The sequence below is a fragment of the Protopterus annectens genome, chromosome 6.part0 (assembly GCF_019279795.1).
Source record: "Protopterus annectens isolate FY-2018-M chromosome 6.part0, PAN1.0, whole genome shotgun sequence".
NCBI lineage: Eukaryota > Metazoa > Chordata > Ceratodontiformes > Protopteridae > Protopterus > Protopterus annectens.
The window spans coordinates 435,006,368-435,026,456 of record NC_056737.1 but is presented as its reverse complement, the minus strand read 5'-3'; positions in this window follow the sequence as shown (position 1 = coordinate 435,026,456).

Below are 20,089 nucleotides of genomic sequence, written 5' to 3'. Positions count from 1 at the left end.
GGAGCCAGCTACTTTCACACTGTGGGTTCTGTGAGCCAGTTTTCAACCTACCAAGTGATATTGGGGTTGATGCCTAGCTTAGTGAGTTTTTCTATGATTCCTGAGTGGAGAATGGTATCAAAGGCCTTGGCCAGATCATGGTAGGCTGTATGAACCACCTTGCCTTCATCCACAGCTCTGGGGACTGAAAGAAGTCAACCAAATTGAGCAGGCATGATCTATGCTTCACAAAACCAAACTGTGTGGGATCCAGAGTTTGGGGATTCCCTATATCCTTGTTTATTAGGTCCATGATGATGCATTCTATAGCTTTGCATATCAGACTTGTCAGGCTAATGGGGTGATAGTTCCCAGGCTCTGTAGTCGCTCCTCCTTTGTGGAGAGGGATGACTACAGCAGTGCGCCATTTGGTAGGGACAAAGCCTGAGGTGAGGCTAGGATTGAACAGGGCACATAGGTGAGGCACCAGTTCACTCTGTAGTTCATGCAGAACACAGGAAAAGCACAAAATACACTGATAAAAAAACCAATAAAACAGAGTGGGCCATGAACTGCAGAACTCAACTTATAGTTTATTGTTTTATTATTTTTTATCATGTGGAACTCAGCCAAGGATATTGTCAGGCCCCATAGAAGCTGTATTCTTGGCCTTGGACAGTGCTGTTTTAACCTGTGCAGCAGTAATACTGGGTGCCTGGCACAGCCTTACTATCATCAGAAGTGCTAATGTTACTGCTGTTTTTCTCTGTATACTCTTATCATTTCTGTGAAATGTAAATGGCCTGTATTGTCAATGACATGGGTATTAGCCTTCTTGGATGGACCGTATACACCTCTAGGGGATTGCTGGCTACAGGTAGACATGACTGCAAATAGCTAATGTTCTGTGGTAAATCTGTACATGTTTCAGGGACAGTTTATGTGATAGCACTTTTAGCATTTCACTGATGGTTTGTTAGCAAAATGTGCAATTTGCCTGCTGTGTTGGGGGTGGGGGGGGCAAAGTGGCATTTCTGTTTTAGCACAAACAATATTTTGTTCTTGTTCCTCTCCTTGTTTTGAATCCAACCTTGCTTTGTGTGTGAATGTAATATGTTACAACTAAACAATTTCTTTTTTTCATATTTAAATATCTTGTCTTTGTTTCTCCAGTGGGCAACAGTGAAATACTACCTTTTATGTGTTATATCGAGCAGGACTTATGTGATACTTATGTGTACTATCCTTCTTTTGTGTTTTATGTCACCTAGGACTATGGCACGCAGACTTCCCAATCCCCAACCCCCTCTTCAGTGACCCTGAAAATGAAGTCATTGTGGAAGCATTTAGGCATCATGGTGCCTTTCTGCTTGAGAGAGGACGTGGGGATATGTTTGGCAGAATGCAAATTTGACAGCAGATAGTTGCCAATGTGAATGCAGTAGGTGACCAGAGCAGGATATATGATCAGGTGTGCCATAGGGCCACTGACAGGATTTTATTGGACCGGAGGAGAGCAGTCTGCAGTGGCCCATGAATGGATAGCTACCAGGGGGCCTGCTACAGAGCCACCACTAACACCAAATGAACAGTTCCTGTCCACTGTCAGTGATCAAGATAGCTCACTGGAAAGTGCACAACAACATGTCACTGATGTTGTTGCTGCTGTTTCAGGAAGGACAAGTACATCCCAGGAAGAGCTTCCAGGTAGGCTTACCTATCTCAATTGTTAAATACTTCTTGTATTGACAGCAATACTTAATTTCTGTTTAACATTAAGTTTTTTGGGGGGGATAGTTGTAGCTTGATAGAGTTAAAAAGACATTCTGGTTGATTACACATGGGCTTGGGGTGGACGTGTCATCCAAGTTCTTGTTAAAAGTATGGTTAATGTACATACAAAGGTCAAAAAGTTTTAAGCTCCCGTGTTACTGTTCATTCTACCTTTTGCTTAACTTCTTCAAGGACCATCCAGTACAGGGAGCCTACAATCATCTGCACATGGTAAGCCAAACATTTGTATGGCAGTACTGATGAGCAGTTCAAAGAAATATTTCATTTGTGATGTGGGTGTCAGGACTGTTGTGTGTACTGCTGTACTGTCTGCAATAGTGACAACACTGTTAGTTTGTTAGCATATACTGGACTATAGCAATGTAGGCATTATTTTTTTCCTGTGTTTGTTGCTTATTATCACAGGTGATCTGACAGTGGAAGTGGGGGGCTCCTACCACCTGATGTCAGAGTATCAGCAGACTCTGATGATGTCCAAACAGAGGCACAGTTGGGGTGTGCAGAGGTTAAATCTAATACTAAGTTTGACATTCATCCATCCCCTGTAATTTCATCGGACACAGCCAGCAGGCAGATGCCAACCCATTCTAATGAGCTCTCAGATATCGGACAGGTGGAAGGTGAGACACTCAATGAAAGCAGTATGGTTACTGTGGCTTAATTGCCTGTTGACTCTAACCACAGTCAAAGTGTGGGCGAGGTGCCACATAGCAGGGTTGTTAGGGATGATCAGAAGAGACATGCTATCTACCCTTTACCTGATCCAGGTATGTCTTCCCTTGCACTCGACATACGTTTAGGGCCATCATGGAGACGCAGGCACATTCCAATACATCTTCCAGGGAAATGCTTAGGGTTGTAGATGTGGCACAGGCTGACATGATTGCCGACACTGTGTTGCCAATTCAGTGGATCAGTATTTTTAATAATCTTCTGAGGGCTGTGAAGTCTGAAAGTCAAACATGTCTCATTAATTTCTAACTTCTCTTTTTATGATTTTCCAGTACAGAAGTATAAGGTCAAATGGAGGACATTCAGTGACCATCAGTAATTTTAAGAGGTATGAATTGTGAATCTTTGATGCTTGAGACCTATTACTTGATACAGGACATGTATTCACATAAGTTTCTGCTGTCACATGCAGAGATATGCCATTCATTCATATTACTACACAATTCTGTTTTAACACTCCAAGTTCAACACTTACCTTGTAAACCCAGCAGTTGCTACAGTTTTAGTTCAGGGTTGAATCTGTCTGATGCCAGGAGTAGACCGCCATTATATGGGTAGATAAAGGCTGAACCTCATTGTTACTATATATATATATATACACACACACATATATATATATATATATATATATATATACACACACATGTGCATAGGATGAAGGTTTTAGCCCCTTATGTGGTGAGTGTGTTATGCATTGCCTCTTAGCCAATACAATGGCATATCAAGCATGCCTACACCCACAGCAGCTGCTGGTTCCGTCTTTGACTTGTCAACTGCGTGTGGCTGTGGTAACCTTACCATTAGTGGTGGAATGTGTACCCTTTTCCCTTGTTGATAAAGCTGTGAAGCATGGAAGAGATTTTGAAGACTTCAGTACATGCACATGTACTGTATTGCAGGACTCCCCCAGATGTGTCTAGGCACTGGAACCATGACTAAACCATGACTTCAGCACTCCAAACACATGTTCTATGATATTTCTGGTTTGAACATTTGGCTCATTACGGTGTTCGCCAGCAGATGTGTGTGCATTTCTGAAGGGCGTCATCAGCCACAGTTCCACTGCATAACCTGCATCCCTCAAGTAATTGACAATGTGGGATATCACCCCTAGTGAACATCTGAAACAGTTGGGATACGTGTCAGATATGTGAGTTGTGGTAACTACCAGGATTGTCTGCGCACACACATTCAAGAGGATTCCCTTAACATTACACATGACTGGGCAGTTAATAGAGTGGAAGCCCTTTCTATTTATGGAGACCCTTCCATGTTGCCCAAGTGGTGCCTTAATTTCTGTATGTGTACAATCTATAGCACACAGTACTTCAGGGCAATGTGCTACAGGGTAGAAAGTAGTTTTGTACCAACCATAAATGTAGATGTTCGAGTGTACACCCTGCTGCAGTTATCACACTTGGGTTATCCTGTCGTCATGCGGTCCTGCAGTCGGCCTGAATTCCAAAGTCTTGGTGCGGCATCGGTTGCTGTCACTTCTTCCCTGATGTCAGTGTGCCAGGGGTATATAAGATGCATCCGACGCCATTGTCTTCAGTTTTTCTTGCCCCAGATGTCAGGTGCCCCCAAAAAGGTGGTCAGTAATTAGTACCAATCTAAAAAATTTAGCACAAACACAACATCCCTCCAACTGTAAGCAAATACATCAGAAAGGTATTGTAAAGATTTAGTTAGTAAGGTCAGAGGGGATGGAGGGAGGGTAACCTGGACTGCAGCAGGGTGTACACTCGAACATCTACATTTATGGTAGGTACAAAACTGTACTATGTTCATCGTGTTACCCTGCTGCAGTCATCACACTTGGGTAGAATCCCAAAGCTAAGGATGGCAGGAGGAGTCAGAGAGGGTTAGAGGAGGCTGGAAGGCCCTGCAGAACTGCAGTGGCGAAGCCAGCTCTAGTCTTAGAGTAAAGTGGTAAGTGGTAGTGTTTGGTGAAGGTGTGTACTGAACTCCAAGTTGCAGCTTCCAAAATATCCTTGGTTGGCACCCCCCCCCTGAGGAAGGCTGTAGATACAGCTGCTGCCCTAGTAGAGTGGGGCCTTATGGTAGCAGGAACTGGTTTTCCATGATGGGTATAGCAAAAATGAATGCAATGTCCTATCCATTTAGAAATGGTCTGTTTTGATCTAGCCTTCCCTTGTTAAGCTGCAGCATAGGATACAAAGAGCTGGTCAGATTTTCTGAAAACCTTAGTTTTATCCAAGTAGTAACGAAATTGCCTGTGAATGTCCAAGGAATGCAGGAGTCTTTCTCCTTTGTTCTGTGGATTTGGAAAGAAGGTGGGTAAGTGGATGGTTTGATTTAAAGCCACACTGGATACCACCTTAGACATGAAGGAAGGATTAGTTCATAGAGAAACTCTGTCTTGATGGAAAATGAGGAAAGGTTCCACTGCCATTAGTGCCTGAAGCTCTGAGACTCTTCTGGCTGAAGTTATTGCTAGCAGCAGGGCAGTCTTCCATGATATAAACTTTAGATCAGCAGAGAAAGCTGGTTCAAAAGGAGGTAGCGTAAGTTTTTCCAGAACAAAGTTGAGGTCCCAGGTTGGTGTAGGTGCTCTCCTGGGGGGTCTAATGTTTTTTGCCCCTCTAAGGAACTGCCTTAGAAGTGGATGTGAAAATAAGGGTGGATCCGTGTTGTAATGAGCTGAAATAGCTGAGGCGTGGATTTTAATAGATGAAAAAGAAAGTCCTTTATGCAACATCTCAGTTAATTACTGTAGAATGAGGCATGTGAGGCTGTAGGATATTTGGCCTTTAGCTTACCTTCTAGGTGCAAAACCTTTTCCATTTGTCCGAGTAGGCCTTCCTGGTGCTGGGCCTCCTAGCTTCCAGAATAACATCCATAACTGCTTGAGGAAGAGGAGCTGGCTGGTTGCTTAGGTGATTTGCCATGCAGCCAAATGTAAGGTTTTGAGCTGGCTGTGTAGAATCTGTCTTGCTGTGTGAGCAAATGAGCAATTTGTGGTAAAATCCAAGGTGGGCCCTGGGCCATATTCCTTAATAGCGGGTACCAGTGCTGGTGTGGCCAGTCTGGGGCTATGAGTATCATTCATGGTCTCTCCTTTCTGACTTTCAGAAGCACCTTTGAGAGAAGGGGCAATGGAGGGAAGGCATATACTGTCAGGTTTTTCCAACTGAATGAGAGTGCGTCCACTTTCCAAGCTTGATGGTGAAGAGTCCTTGTAGTTTTGGGGGCTGGCAAACAGATCTATGTCTGGGTGGCCCCATTTTTGAGTTATCATTGCAAATACTTGTGGATCCAGTTTCCACTCGTGGGGATCCATGATGTTTCTGCTGAGGTCGTCTGCCACTGTGTTCTTTTTCCTGGCAGGAACTGAGCTTGTAGCTGAACTTGGTAAGCCAGTGCTGTGTTCCACAAGGTCATTGCTTACCTGCATAGAGGGTAGGAGTGTGTACCCCCTTGTTTATGTACCACATTACTGTGGTGTTGTCCGTCCTTATTGTAAGCTGTCCTGGATGTAAGATGTTCTTGAAGGCTGTCAGAGCATTCTGTACAGCCAGCATCTCTTTTTGATTGATGTGCAGATTCCTTTGATCTGCAGTCCATATGCCTTGAACGCACTGTCCTGCCATGTGTGCCCCCCAGGCATAGTCAGATGCATCTGTTGTCATAGTTTGCTTGGCTGGGGGCAAGGTGAAAGGCTGGCCCTTGTTGAGGTGACATGCCTGTGACCACCATAGAAACTCTTGTTGAAGGCAGGGAATGAGAGATATCATTGTGTCCAAGCTGTGGCTGTGTTGAGACCATACGCTTTTTAGGTACCACTGTAATTTACTCATATGCAGCTTTGCAAATGACATTAGTAGTATGCAAGATGCCATGAAGCCCAAGGCCTGCAGAATTTTTCTTGCAGGGAGTTGGGTCTTTGTTGCCATTGTTTTGAAATATTGAGTCAGTTGTAGTTGTTTGTCTTGCGTCAGATAAGCCTTCTGGGCCTTTGTATTCAAGCTGGCACCCAGGAATGTCATATTTTGTGAGGGTACTAGTTTTGATTTGTTTTCGTTTACTGTGTACCCTAGGCAACTTAGAAGATGTTTTACAAAAGCCAGATGTTGTAAGAGGATGTCCTTGCTCTCTACTTGGATGAGGCAGTCATCCAGGTATGGATATATCTGAATTCCTCTTTGTCTGCAGTATGCAATTACTGGTGCCAGGCATTTTGTGAAAACCCTGGGTGCAGTGGATAAGCCAAAGGGCAGTGCAGAGAATTGGTAATGGGTTGAACCTTTAATGAAACAGAGGTATCTTCTGCAATGTTGTCTGATAGGAACATGCAGGTATGCCTCCTTGAGGTCCAACGATACTAGCCATGCTTTCTTGCCCAACATGGGAGGAAGCTGCTGTAGTGTTAGCATCTTGAATTTGGGTACTTGTAAGAAGGTGTTTAGAATTGAAAGGTCCAGAATTGGTTTCCAGGCATTGTCCTTTCTGGGGACTAGAAAGAGCCTTGAGTAAAATCCTTGGCCTTGGTCCCGTGTAGGTACCAGTTGAATGGCTCTCATGTCCATGAGAGCTGTAATTTGTTTTTGTGCCTCTGCCCATTGATTTTGTGGCAGGTTTGGCATTCCTCTTTTCATTGGCAAGGTGTGGAAATGGAATCTGTATCCTTGTGAAATTATGTCTAGGACCCATTTGTCCTTTGTGACGATGTGCCAGTTGTCTGAAAAAAGTGCTAATTTTCCTCCCAAGGGAGCTGCCAAGAGAGTCTTGCTTGACCATATGAGGTTTAAGTCATTGAGTTTGCCTTCTAGTAGTTTGGGGCCTGTCTTCTCCTCCCTTCTGTGTTGTAGTGCCCCATTGTCGAGGTTTGTAGTGGGTTTGTGGTTGTCCTCTGCCTCTTGGGCGTCTGTATTTACCCCTCTGTGGTCTGTCAGTAGCTGGAAAGGACCAATTTTTTGTTGGCCAATTTCTGCTGAAGCGAGGGGGCTGAACCTGTAGAAAATATTTGACCGTCTGCATAGATTTTGCCTTACTCACCATTTTCTTTAAGACTTCTTCTGCTTTAACTCCAAATAGGACATCCTGCTGTAAGGGAGCATCTAGAAACTTTGCTTTAACATGATCAGGCAGAGTTTGTTCCTTTAACCAAGCATGCCTACGTATAACAGACCCAGTAACAGCTGCTCTACAGGAAGCTTCCAAAGAATCAAATCCACATTGTAAAGTATGTTTGCCCACCTGTTCAGCTGCATGCAACAGATCCTGAATTTCTTTCAATTCAGGCTGTTGAGGGAGTGTGCTCATTTTTTGTCTTATTTGAGACATTAGAAATTGCTGGTATTTTAGCATGTGAAATTGACAATTTAGTGCTCTCATAGCTAGAGTGGCCAAAGTGTAAACCTTTTTCCCCCACCTGTCTAGTGCTCTGCAGTCCCTTTCAGAGGGTACAGGAATTTTTGCCGTAGAAGCCTTAGCCCCTTTGGGACCCTGGGAGATAGTCTCTGGATCAGCAACAGGGCTTTTATAAAGGAATTTGTGGGAGTCAGGCAGTCTATATCTGTCTGGTTTGGCTGGAGCAGGAGGCAGAGAATCTGGATTTAAACTAGATTCTAAGTAAACATCATCCACAATGTCTAAAACTGGGGGGATAGCAAGAGGTCTGTGCTGGGGGAGTAAAAGAAACTCTCTGAGCCTTTTCTTCGAGTCAGAGTAGTCCTGACCTTCCCAGTGAAAATGTTCCCTCATAGTGTGTAAAGTTTCCCCAAAGGAGTAGTCTTCAGGGGGAGAAGCTGAGGGAATGGAATTCTCAGCATCAGAATCTTCATAAGGGGGAAAGAAGTAATCTTGTTCCTCAGAGGGGCCTGAGGAAATAGACACTTGATCAGAGGAAGCATAATCTTCCTCTTGTCTAGGCCTTTTGTCGGGGGGAGGGTTGGGACCCCCTGATTAAAGAGATCAAATCTTCAGCCATTTTAAGCATCTGTTTCTTAGGCATGGGGCCCTGAACTGGAGACTGAAGTGCGGTCTTTTTTGGTTTAATAGGAGTCTTAAGCTTAGGATACGTTTTTATAGTGAGCGTTGTCGGTCTGAAGACACCTTCAGAAACCGAAGGTGTTTCTGCAGAACCGACATCTCTTTCTGCAATGTCGTCGGTAGGGCCTACAGTAAATGGCTGCGTCGGCCTAGCACTCTCCGCCAAAGGATCCGAAGCGGTCTTGGGTTCCAATTCTGCGGTAGTCAGGGGCTGCGTAGGAGACTCACTGAAAACCAGTGAACCAGAGACCGGCCCAGCCGAGGCCTCGGAGTCTGGCTTGGGTCTAGGCTGTCCTTATCCTTGCGTTTTTTGTGCACACCGGTAGTCGGTTGTTCCGACGGCATTGTGTAGTTAAATGTTCTACCAAAGTAGTGTCGTGCGAAATCAAAGCATGTTTTTATAGTACGCTTATTGAACCTAGCACAAAAGCGACAACCAGTGACGTTGTGGTCTGGGCCTAGGCAAGGTATACAATAAGAATGAAAATCCTTATGAGGTATTTGCTTCCCACAAGAAATACAATTGTTAACTTTTTCTGACATACGTCTGAAGCAAGAAAAGTTTCCCCACCGGGGTACTTAGCTTTATTGAAGACTTCGGTTCTAAAATTCGACTTTGAAAATCTCAGGAGTCTGCCAACCGGCACTTGCGAACTGCTTCTGCTTCGGGCACCGGCGGCAAGAAAGACTGAAGAAAATGGCGTTGGATGCATCTTATATACCCCCAGCGCACTGACGTCAGGGAAGAAGCGACAGCAACCGACGCCGGAACAAGACTTTGGAATTCAGGCCGACTGCGGGACTGCCTGACGACAGGATAACCCAAGTGTGATGACTGCAGCAGGGTAACACAATGAACATTTGCATATTTGTGGCACTGTCCTCAGGAATAGGGGGAAATATATGTGGTCACTGGCATGTTGGAGCATAGCATTCAAGAACTGATGGAGGGTCCTGGATACTGATGTCTGTGACAACCTCAGCATGTCCCCTGTTGGTCTCCGAAAGGTTCCTGTAGCTACACACACACTTGTCTCCACTGGTATGGTTCCCCTCAGTTTGCCCTGGGTCTGAGTCGAGGATGACAGAAGTTGTAGAGTTCCTCTATAGTGTCTCTCACTACCCTGTAGCACTCTATAATTTCTACCTCATAGAGACTGTGATAAGTTAACCAGGGTCTGAAAACTCTTCTCCTTCTTGGCTGTGGTCTATTAGCAGCAGCAGCATAGACTTCAGCCTGTTGCACATATACATGAATTAAAGCAACCGCAGCCACGTTTACAAAACAGTTTGCTACCATATGTGTGTTGCAGCTTGACGCACACACGTTGTTAGCCATGTAGGGTTTATTGAATCTGCCCTATAGTGTTTATTTACAAAAAAAAAGACATCCTTTCACATCATTTGTCAACATTTAAATACTACTTTAGATACCAGTCTATTGAAAAACAGCAATACGTTACAATACATTCATACTGTGGAAGTTTAACAAACTAACAAAAAAAGTACAGCTGTGTACACTTACCATAAAAATAGATGTGCAAGTTTATTCACTGTTACAGTCATCACCTGTGAGTTATCCCTGCTGTGGTAGCCCTCGGCCAGCTCGAATACCAGAATCAATATTTTTCTGCGATGGCTGCTGTCGCTTGCTGGCTGACGTCAGGTCGTCAGTGCTATAAAGGAAGGCAGCCGATGCCATTACATCAGTTTTTCTTGCCCTAACCTTTCAGAGGCCCAAGTAAATATGGTAAAGTGGTCATGGTGGCTAAAAGCCACCATTAGAAACTTGTCTTCCTAAAGAAAGAAGATATAAGGGGGAAAGAGAGTGGGAAACCAGGACTGCAACAGTGAATACACTCGAACATCTACATTTATGGTAAGTGTACACAACCGTACTATGTTCTTTGTGTTTCACTGTTGCAGTCATTACCTGTGGAAGGATTCCCAAAGCTGAGGAGAGGGGTGATACGATTAGTAAGAGAACTGCAGAGGCAAACCCTACCCTAGCCTTAGAAAACAGAGGTAGGTGGAAATGCTTGGTAAAGGTATGGACAGAAGTCCAGGTGGCAGCTTCCAGGATGTCCCTGGTAGGAACTCCTCTGAGGAATGCTGTGGAAGTGGAGGCTACTCTAGTGGGATGGGTTCGAATAGACTTGAGGGGGAGGTTCCCATGCAACCTGTAGCAGAAATGGATACAGTGTGATATCCATTTGGAAATGGTTTGTTTGGAAATGGGCTTTCCCTCTGCCCCGGGGCAAAGCTGACAAGTAGATGGTCCATTTTCCTGAAGGGTTTAGTATGGTCCTGATAGTATCTGAGCTGTCTGTGCACGTCTAGTGAGTACAGAATTCTTTCCCCCTTGTTTTGAGGGTTAGGAAAGAAGGTAGGTAGATGTATGACCTGGTTGAGAGTTACATTATATACAACCTTGGGCATAAAGAAGGGATTAGTCCTCATGGAGAGCCTGTCTGCATGGAAGATGATGAAGGGCTCAATGGCCATCAGTGCCTAAAGTTCTGAAACCCTTCTGGCTGAGGTAATAGTTAGAAGAAAAGCAATCTTCCAGGAGAGGTATCTTAGTTCTGCTGAAGCAGCAGGTTTGAAGGTTGGTAATGTTAGTTTTTTCAAAACATAATCCAGATCCCAGGCAGGAGTGGGTGGCCTTCTAGGAGGTCTGATATTAGAACCCCCTCTGAGGAATTGTTTAATCAAAGGATGGGAAAAAAAACAGGGGTTGTTCTGTATCAAAATGAGCTGAAATGGCTGAGGCATGGATTTTAATAGAGGAGAAGGAGAGGCCACTGTTAAGTAGCTCCGCTAGGTAGTCCAGGATAAGAGGGATGGAAGGTTGTGAGGTATTGCCCCCTATGGACTGGCTTCATGAGCAGAATCTTCTCCATTTTCATCCATAAGATTTTCTGGTGCTGGGGCTTCTAGCCTCTGTGATAATGTCTAGGACCTGTTTGCTTAACAGGAGCCTCTTGTTTGCCTTTAGAGTACTAGCCATGCTGATAGTTTGTGAGTCTGCAAGTCTGGGTGCAGCATCCCCCCCCCAAGTTAAGAGGTCTGAGATCAGAGAAAGCTGCCTGGGAGGCTGTAAGGTCAAAGCTGCGCAGCAAGGGGTACCAATGTTGTCTGGGCCAATCTGCAAAAATGAGGATGGATTTGGTCTCTCCTCCCTTATTTTGATCAGTACCTTAGGGATAAGAGGCAGTGGAGGGAATGCATACACAAAGAGGGTGTTCCAGGGGAAGGTCAAGGCATCCACCTTCCACGCTAGGTGGTAATACTCCCTGGAACAGAATTTTTTCAGCTGATGGTTAGGATGTGAAGCAAAGAGATCCACCTCCAGAGTTCCCCACTCCTGAATGATTTGTAAAAAGCTTTTTCTATGGAGCTGCCATTTGTGGGGTTCCAGTAAGCTTCTGCTTAAGTCGTCTGCCAGGGTGTTGTTGATCCCTGGTAAGTATTGCACTATCAGTTGTAGTCCCATGGAAGAGGCTGCCAGCCAGAGGTTCATGGCTAGCCTGCACAGAGGGTAAGATTGGGTCCATCCCTGTTTGTTGATGTACCACATTACTATGGTGTTGTCTGTTTTTATAAGGAGAACCCCTGGCCTGAGATGTAGTTTGAAAGATGTCAGAGCCTTTTGTACTGCCATCATTTCCTTTTGGTTGATGTGTAAGGGAAGGTGCTGGGCATTCCAAAGACCCTGGGAACACCTGCCTTCTAGGTGAGTGCCCCAAGCTATGTCTGAGGCATCGGTGGTAATGGGTTGCCCGGTTGGTCAGAGGGTGAAGGGAAGACCCTTGTTCTGGGCACAGGCCCCTGCCCACCAGAGAAACTCAGCCCTTATACAGGGGATCAGTGGTAGGGAAGGTCTCTAGATATTGACAGTGCTGACACCAAAGGTTCTTTAGGTACCACTGAAGTTTTCTCATGTGAAGCCTGGCCAGAGGAATCAGAAGGATGCAAGATGCTATGTACCCCCAAGGCTTGCAGGAACTTCCTCGCAGTGAAGTGACTTCTGAAAGCCAGCTGGGTAAAATAGAGAGTCAAGAAACTCTGTTTTTCTGGGGATAGGAAGGTCATTTGGGATGCTGTGTCCAGCAGTGCCCCCAAGAAAATGATCTTCCTGGAGGGTGTTTTCCTTGATTTTTTCTCATTGATGGTGTACCCTAAGGAGATTAGGCGGGTTTTGACAAAGAGGAGGTCCTTGAAGAGCTTTTCTTTGCAATCTACCTGAATGAGGCAGTCGTGCAGGTAAGGGTAAATTTGTATATTTGTCTGTCTGCAAAAGGCTATGCCTGGGGCTAAGCATTTGGTGAATACCCTGGGTGCAGTAGATAATCCAAAGGGTAGCACAGAGAACCGAAAGTGTTGTGACCCTGCTCTGATGTCAAGGAATTTCCTGCAGGATTCCCTTATTAGGATGTGGAGGTAGGCATCTTTTAGATCTAGGGTAACTAACCAGGCATTTTTGTCAGCATAGGCAGCAGCTGGTGCAAAGTTAGCATTTTGACTTTGTGAACCACCAGGAAGGTGTTCAAAATGGATAGATCCTCTTTTCTGGGAACAAGGAATAGTCTGGAATAAAAGCCTTTGCCTGTTTGATCTGAGGGAACAGGTTTTACTGCCCCTTGGGATATGAGAGTTTGGACTTGTTTCAATGCCTCTGCCCACTGATTTGGAGGTAAGTCTGGGTATCCTCTTTCAATTGGGAGTTCACTGAAGGAGAATTTGAGGGCCTGAGTACCCCTGATAAGGGTGATAAGATCCTCTGCCATTTTAAGCATTTGAGTTTGGAGTGGTGGAGCAGGGGTAAAATGGTGGCTAGATGTAGTTTTCCTAGGAGTGGCCTTGCCTCTAGGCCTAAGTATCCATCGGTCTGAGAGAAATGGTAGTCGAAGAAGATGTTTTTTGTATAGATTCGGTAGTGCGAAAAACCTCCGTGGAAGCCTGCGCCGTGGCTCTAGATCCAACCAAGGCAGAGACAACCAAAGGCTCAGAAGACGGAGAAGATTTCTGCGGCATACCGGACTCTGAAAGGGTCTCAGTAGAGACCTGCAAAGGTATCGAATTGGGCATTAGGGGCTGCGAAGGCACCTCAATGAATTCTGAAGAACTGATGACCTGCTTAGCGGTAGAGTTGTCGGAAGGCTTAACCTTGTGTGATCTGTCTCTATCTTTATCCTTACATTTTTTCAGAATGTCTATGGATTATTGGCTGACGCCATTTCGGAATGCGAAGACGGAAAATGAAAATACCTGGCTACAAAAAGAGCACTATAATGAATGGTTCTTGCATTAAAGAGAGCACAGAACCGGCAATGGGGGACGTCATGATCTGGGCCTAAACAAGTGACGCAGTATGAATGTGAGTCTCAGTGTGGTATTTGCTTTCGGCAGATGAGACAATTGTTAACTTTTTTGGACATCGGTTAGTGCAAGAAAAAATAATCCCCAACAGGGTAGTTAGCTTTAGATGTTTTCAGCTGTAATTCGAACTCTGGTAGTGACTGACCAGCACACTTGCGAACTGCTTCTGGGCTCCACGGCAAGAAAGACTGATGTAATGACATCGTCTGCCTTCCTTTGTAGCACTGACAACCTGACGTCGGCCAGCAGACGACAGCAGCCAACGCAGAAAAACATTGACTCTGGTATTTGGGCCGGCCGAGGGCTACCACAGCAGGGATAACCCACAAGTGATGACTGCAACAGTGAAAGACGAAGAACATCAGCAGTTTATTATATACACAAAATGAAATCCATGCTCTTCCAAGCAAAAACAAAGCTTTGTTGTTTACAAGAATGTACAGCAAGCATCTTTAACTGAGTCTTAGACTAATACTGCAGGAAAGAGTTTATATTGGTAGGTCTTTCTAGAGTCTTCTGCCATAAACTATTTGCAGTTTCTTCTTCCAGGTCTTCCTTCATTGTGGTTGACTCTCTCTTCTAGAGGTGCTGCACTGGATATGAAACCCCCTTTTACAAATGTCAAAAAATAAACCCTGGTGGGACTTATTTCATACTTATATTTATATTACATTCATTAACATATTAAACAAATCTGCTCTCACTAATACAGCCAACTATCTTTCTGGGGTCTATGTCAAAGCACCAAATGTTCTCTTCCCCAAACTACTATTCATCGAGACCACAGGAGTGAACATTTCCATTCAACGAATGCCAATCTCGCCAAGATTGACATTGTCTAATTGTCACAGTTGACGCACATTGCAGATGTTACAATACCTGGTGAATAACAAAAGTAAACAGAAAAGAACTTTCACCTGCATACATCACAAAAACTGCTTTTGCAGGGTGGCAAGCCCCCCCTGCACCCTCTGTTATTATATATACTACACTCCGAGATTGCACTACAGCGGAGAAAAGGGCAAATTTATTTATTGCAGTCGGAATGGTGACGCAGTAAAATGTATGTTATTTTAAAGGTGGTACTGTCACTTGGGTAATGACTGGCTTTGATACTTCTCTTCAGTCATCCCCTTGGCTGAAAAGCCCATAAGGTCTGTAAGTGATCTATCACAGTTATCTCGGTATATGGATCCACAACCAGGTACACACAAAAAATTTTCCATCACATTAGACTTCCTCTGTCTCACTTTGTGGAAATTACACTTACTTTGGCAGTGTTACATTTAGTCTCATGACTTTGGCATTAATAACTTTTGTGAAAATGCCCTCTGCAATCCACCAGTATGAAATATTAAAGCAGCTAAGTCCACCAATATTCTATGAAATAAAGTTTATTATACAAAAATTAAATTAAATGCAAAAATAAAGTGATGCGATTTAACCAATAGCACAAGTACCTTAAAGGCAGTCTTATACTGTTGAAAAGTAGAATCTGTTGGCAGGCGCCTCTATGTTCCTCTGCTAAGAATATTTTCCAGTTTTTCCTTTCCTTCACCACAGCTGATTGTCTCTCCCAAGATGCACTGATCTGGTTATCAATTTCCCTTTCACAAAGGGCAAACACTCTCTGGTTGTGCTTCCTCCAACACTTTTTTGTACTACTTTCACTAGTTCATTAACAAACCTGCTTCCACTAATACAGACACAGCTTTCAGTTCCTAAAGAAATAGTACAAGTTTGCAGAGGCAGCATTCGTTTAAAGACCTGTCACTCTGTTTACAATGAATGCTGCATAATATTACTACAGATGTTATATACATTCAATAAACCATTTAAATCTCTGCTATACGCACGCACATACACACACACACACACACACACACACACACACACACACACACACACACACACACACACATATTTAATATGTTTTATGCATTTCTGGGCTGTATGTACTCTTCAGTATGCTGAGAACCACCACATAGTGCTGCTGTATGTACATACACACTGTGGTCTCTGGATGGCAAATAAGAACTAAAAAGAGACAGATATCAAGGATGGCCTCCCACATTCAACGATGTCTAAAATTTAAAGTGAACAACCTAGAAAAATATATAACACATGGCATGCAAATAGCTGTAACTACCCTAATAGCATTTCAAGCTATACACCCCACATCTTACATATTCATTTGATAACTGCAAAATATATGCACTCCATACTCTCTACAAGACAATAAAAATAAACAATGTTATACTGATGATTTTAAAAATTAACCTTAACCCTGTACTAAGAATGTCATGGTATTTTAATGTCAAAGTACTACTGAACATATTCAAAAATGTTTTAAATAAATATAACTTTTCCATCTTTATTATCATTTTAGCCATCTAACTGTCCATCTTTCTTGTCTGTTTTTTCAAATGAATTGCATACGTGGAATGTTTAACAGGACTACATAAAGTGGGCATCTGCTCTTTTTAAAATGGTTCTCCTTGCATTACAACTTTGCCTGAAAGTATGACTTGAAGAGTGTCTTTCTGCAGTTCTTGAATACCATGGTTCTCACAGTCTATTATCTTGTTACAGAACTGGATGCAACACTTCTGCTTGGCCTTCTTCCTAGAACTTTGAAACATTTGTCCTGCACACATGTTAAGTGATTTATTCTACAGAGCTTTACATCTTCACCATACAAAATAAAGGATCTTGATTTGGTTGCTCTGTCATCAACTTCATCTTCAGGATGTGTACCTTCCCATGGCTTTTGTATTCTTATTCTGACTCCAACCGTTAAACATGGGGAACTGCGGCAGATTATATTAAAGGATTTTTGACTACTGCAATTTCTCAAATACATTCCCTTTTATTTTGTATTGATTTCCAGGCATCTGCAATGTAATCCAAGGAAGTATTCGGCTTTATAACTTTCTGACAACTGTGAAATACCTTAAGTACAGTATTCTTAAATTACAAAACAGGACATGGAAATCCTCATAGTTTTTGACATGGTTCTTTTGTATGAGGTTCTTTACTGTTTGGACAGTCCTCTGTCTCCACTTTCCCTTATTATTATTATAATCAAATGGGATGGAACTTGCATGCATGAATTTCCACTTATGCACCAATTTTCTAAAGTCTTTACTTCTGTACTGCAAATTACTATCAATAGAAGATAATGGATATCTACATATTTAAACTTATACTCGTCTAGTGGTTTGATTATTTCAGGTAATTTGGAATACATGCAGATAAGCTATATGGCTTCTATGAAAATAAACAAATCTATGCTACATGATTCAATGGATATTCTGAGATGATGTTTCAGCATGTCTTCTGAATAGTTATGCTATGCACTGCAAAATACACAACTCTGTACTACTTGCTATTGTAATGATATGGACAACTGCCAGCATAGCATAGCCAGCTGGACTTTGGTAAAGAATGATATGTCCTGTGAATAACAAACTGATTTATACAAGATGCTTGCGCTGAATATGTATTGGTGAGGTTTGCTTGTGTTAAAATGCATCAAAAATGCACCCTACTGAAATGAAAAGAAACATACATGTATTACTGCAACTCAATTAAATGTATATATATTTAATGGAGGCACTGGGACCGCAAAGGCTAACTTTAAGAAAAATAAGGGAAATGTAAATAAGCTGTTAAATCATTGAAATGGCACTCCACAGTGCTGAATGGGACTGGAGACATTGAATCTGGGAAAGAGCCTTTGTTCATTAGCTCAGTGAAAGGGGGGGGGGGCAGGCACTGCCATAAACATTTGCATGTGTATTGTGGCAGTCTGTGCTAAATTCCTGTCTGAGCTTCAAATGGGAATACTGTGAGAACCTAGAGTCAGGTGACCAGATGAGGTTATTCTGCCAGCCACCTTGGAAATTATATTTTAGATATTAAAAAGAGAAATTTCAGAGTATATAGTATTCTGTTTGGGAAGCCTGACTAGAAAGACCCTCACCCACAACATCTTGCCTTGCAATAGTAATTAACTAGAGAACAGTAATTTGCTTAGATTCAGTCAGGAATATACTGAAGCTTAGTTTAGGGAGTGTTTTTCTTTATTTGTACAAGTCTGTCCATCAATATCAAGTTAAATATTTTCTGTGATGAACTCTGTGGTTTACTGCAAATATATAGTCAGTATTTTCATGCTCTTTTCTTATTTATTATTACATATATTTAAACGTTTATTGTGGCTGGTCCTTGTAGAAAGTATTTAACCTTTGGGAGTGCTTATATTTATTTGGTGACACTGTGTGGGTCACTCCAGAAGGCCTAGCCATCTTTTGGACAGGGACACGAAGTACTGGGTTTACAGAGAGGGTGCTGGAGGACTTGGCTTGGATGCTTAACTGAGGACCTAACCCTGCAGCTGTACCAGTAGGGAGTCATAGACATCTATACCCTGGGCTGAGTGTGTTCCATGTATGCGCTTAAGGGAAATTGTACTTGATGCAGAGAGGTCTGCATGTAGAAATACTGAGTGCATCCATTTGTATTCCAAGTGCATGTCCCCTTTCCAATGTCAGTGGTGAGGATTCAAGCTCCTTGATTACTGGCCCAGGGTGGGAACGACACATTGGTGGCCATCGCATATTGGTAGCAGTGCTGGACATCACAGCTATATCTGATCTGACATCATGGCCAACAATATTTCTCACTCTTCCAGATGCGATTCATGCAACCTCTCAAGCATCAGTTCTCTCAACTAATTGTAAATTATTATTGTGTCAACTTTGAAAATGAAGCGCAGGATGTAAGTTATTTGCAGATTTCTTTCATGAACGAAAGATAAGATTGACTTACTTTCCTTACTGATAACTTTTGCACAGCCAGTCTTCCATTGTAATGCCTTTCATTAAGTAGATTTCTAATTCAGTACTGGTACATTTGTAAAGTTCTTTTACTATTATTTCATCAAAGAATCTCCAGTTATTCAAGAAATTCTTCATGCTTCTCTGGTATGTGAACAATAATGGACAATTCTGTTAGCCTCAGTTGCTTGCCTGGCCTGTATTTCATTTTTACTCATTGTACAAAAACTTTCTGAATAGCATTTGCAATGGTTTATGGTCCACTTCTACCTGAACTAGTTTATCAAACATATATTCATGGAATTTCTTATACGCAAATTCATTTTTTAAAACTTCCACTCTAAGGGAATGCTTTCTGTATGACTGTAAATGCTTGTGACCCACAGGCAACTGTTCCATTCTTATGCAGGGTTATAGATTTTGTACCGTTATGAGTTGCAGCTACTTGCAATGCACATTTCTTTTACATCAAGAGTATTTTAAAGCTGCAGTATCTGTAAGTAGTTATTTCAGCATTTCAAAACTCATATCCAGTGCAAAGCTCCATATCCAGACTAGATCTTGCTCTAGTTGCACTTTTTAGAGATATGGTTATTTTAGACATAAAAGATGCAAGCTTTGCAAGATATGGTATTACTCCCAGAAACATTTGTAATACCTGCTTGTTTGCTGACTTTGACATTAGCACAACTGTGCACAGCTTTTATGCAAAGTGCTTTAGTCATTCCAGTCCATATGACACTAAAAGCATAACCCATATATTTCACATTTTTTCATTCTTATTTTACACATGCTCTTAGTGAACATCTGTCAGAAACCATGGTTTGCATTAAGTACAAGAAAGAACTTAAGCACTGGGCATTCTTGGGACCACTTTTTCAAAGGTAATCAAAATGTAATCACAGTGTTTAGATCTTGCAATTCATTCTTAAGACCATTTCTTCAGAAAGTTAGATGTACAATGTCTTCTTTTCAATCACTTTATTCAGATCTAGTGATGAAATTCAAATGCAAATTTGGTCTTGCTTTACAACAGTAGCTATATAATTCCATCTAAATTATATCCAAAGTTCTTTGTTCATTTATTTATTTCCAGTTTGATTACCAGGGAGGTCCAATTGTTGTTCTATTTTACCTCAGACCACTGCAGACACTTTCAGCAGAATATACATCACTGACATGACATTTTACTTTTACTTAATAATCTCCTGGCAAACTTCTAAATTCTGTGAAAAAATCATATCATTAATACATCTCTGTGTCTTTTTGATGGATTCTGTCCAATGCAGTCTTTGCTTTATACTATGATTTAGTGTTACCATTACCAGCTTCTCACAAGCCAAACA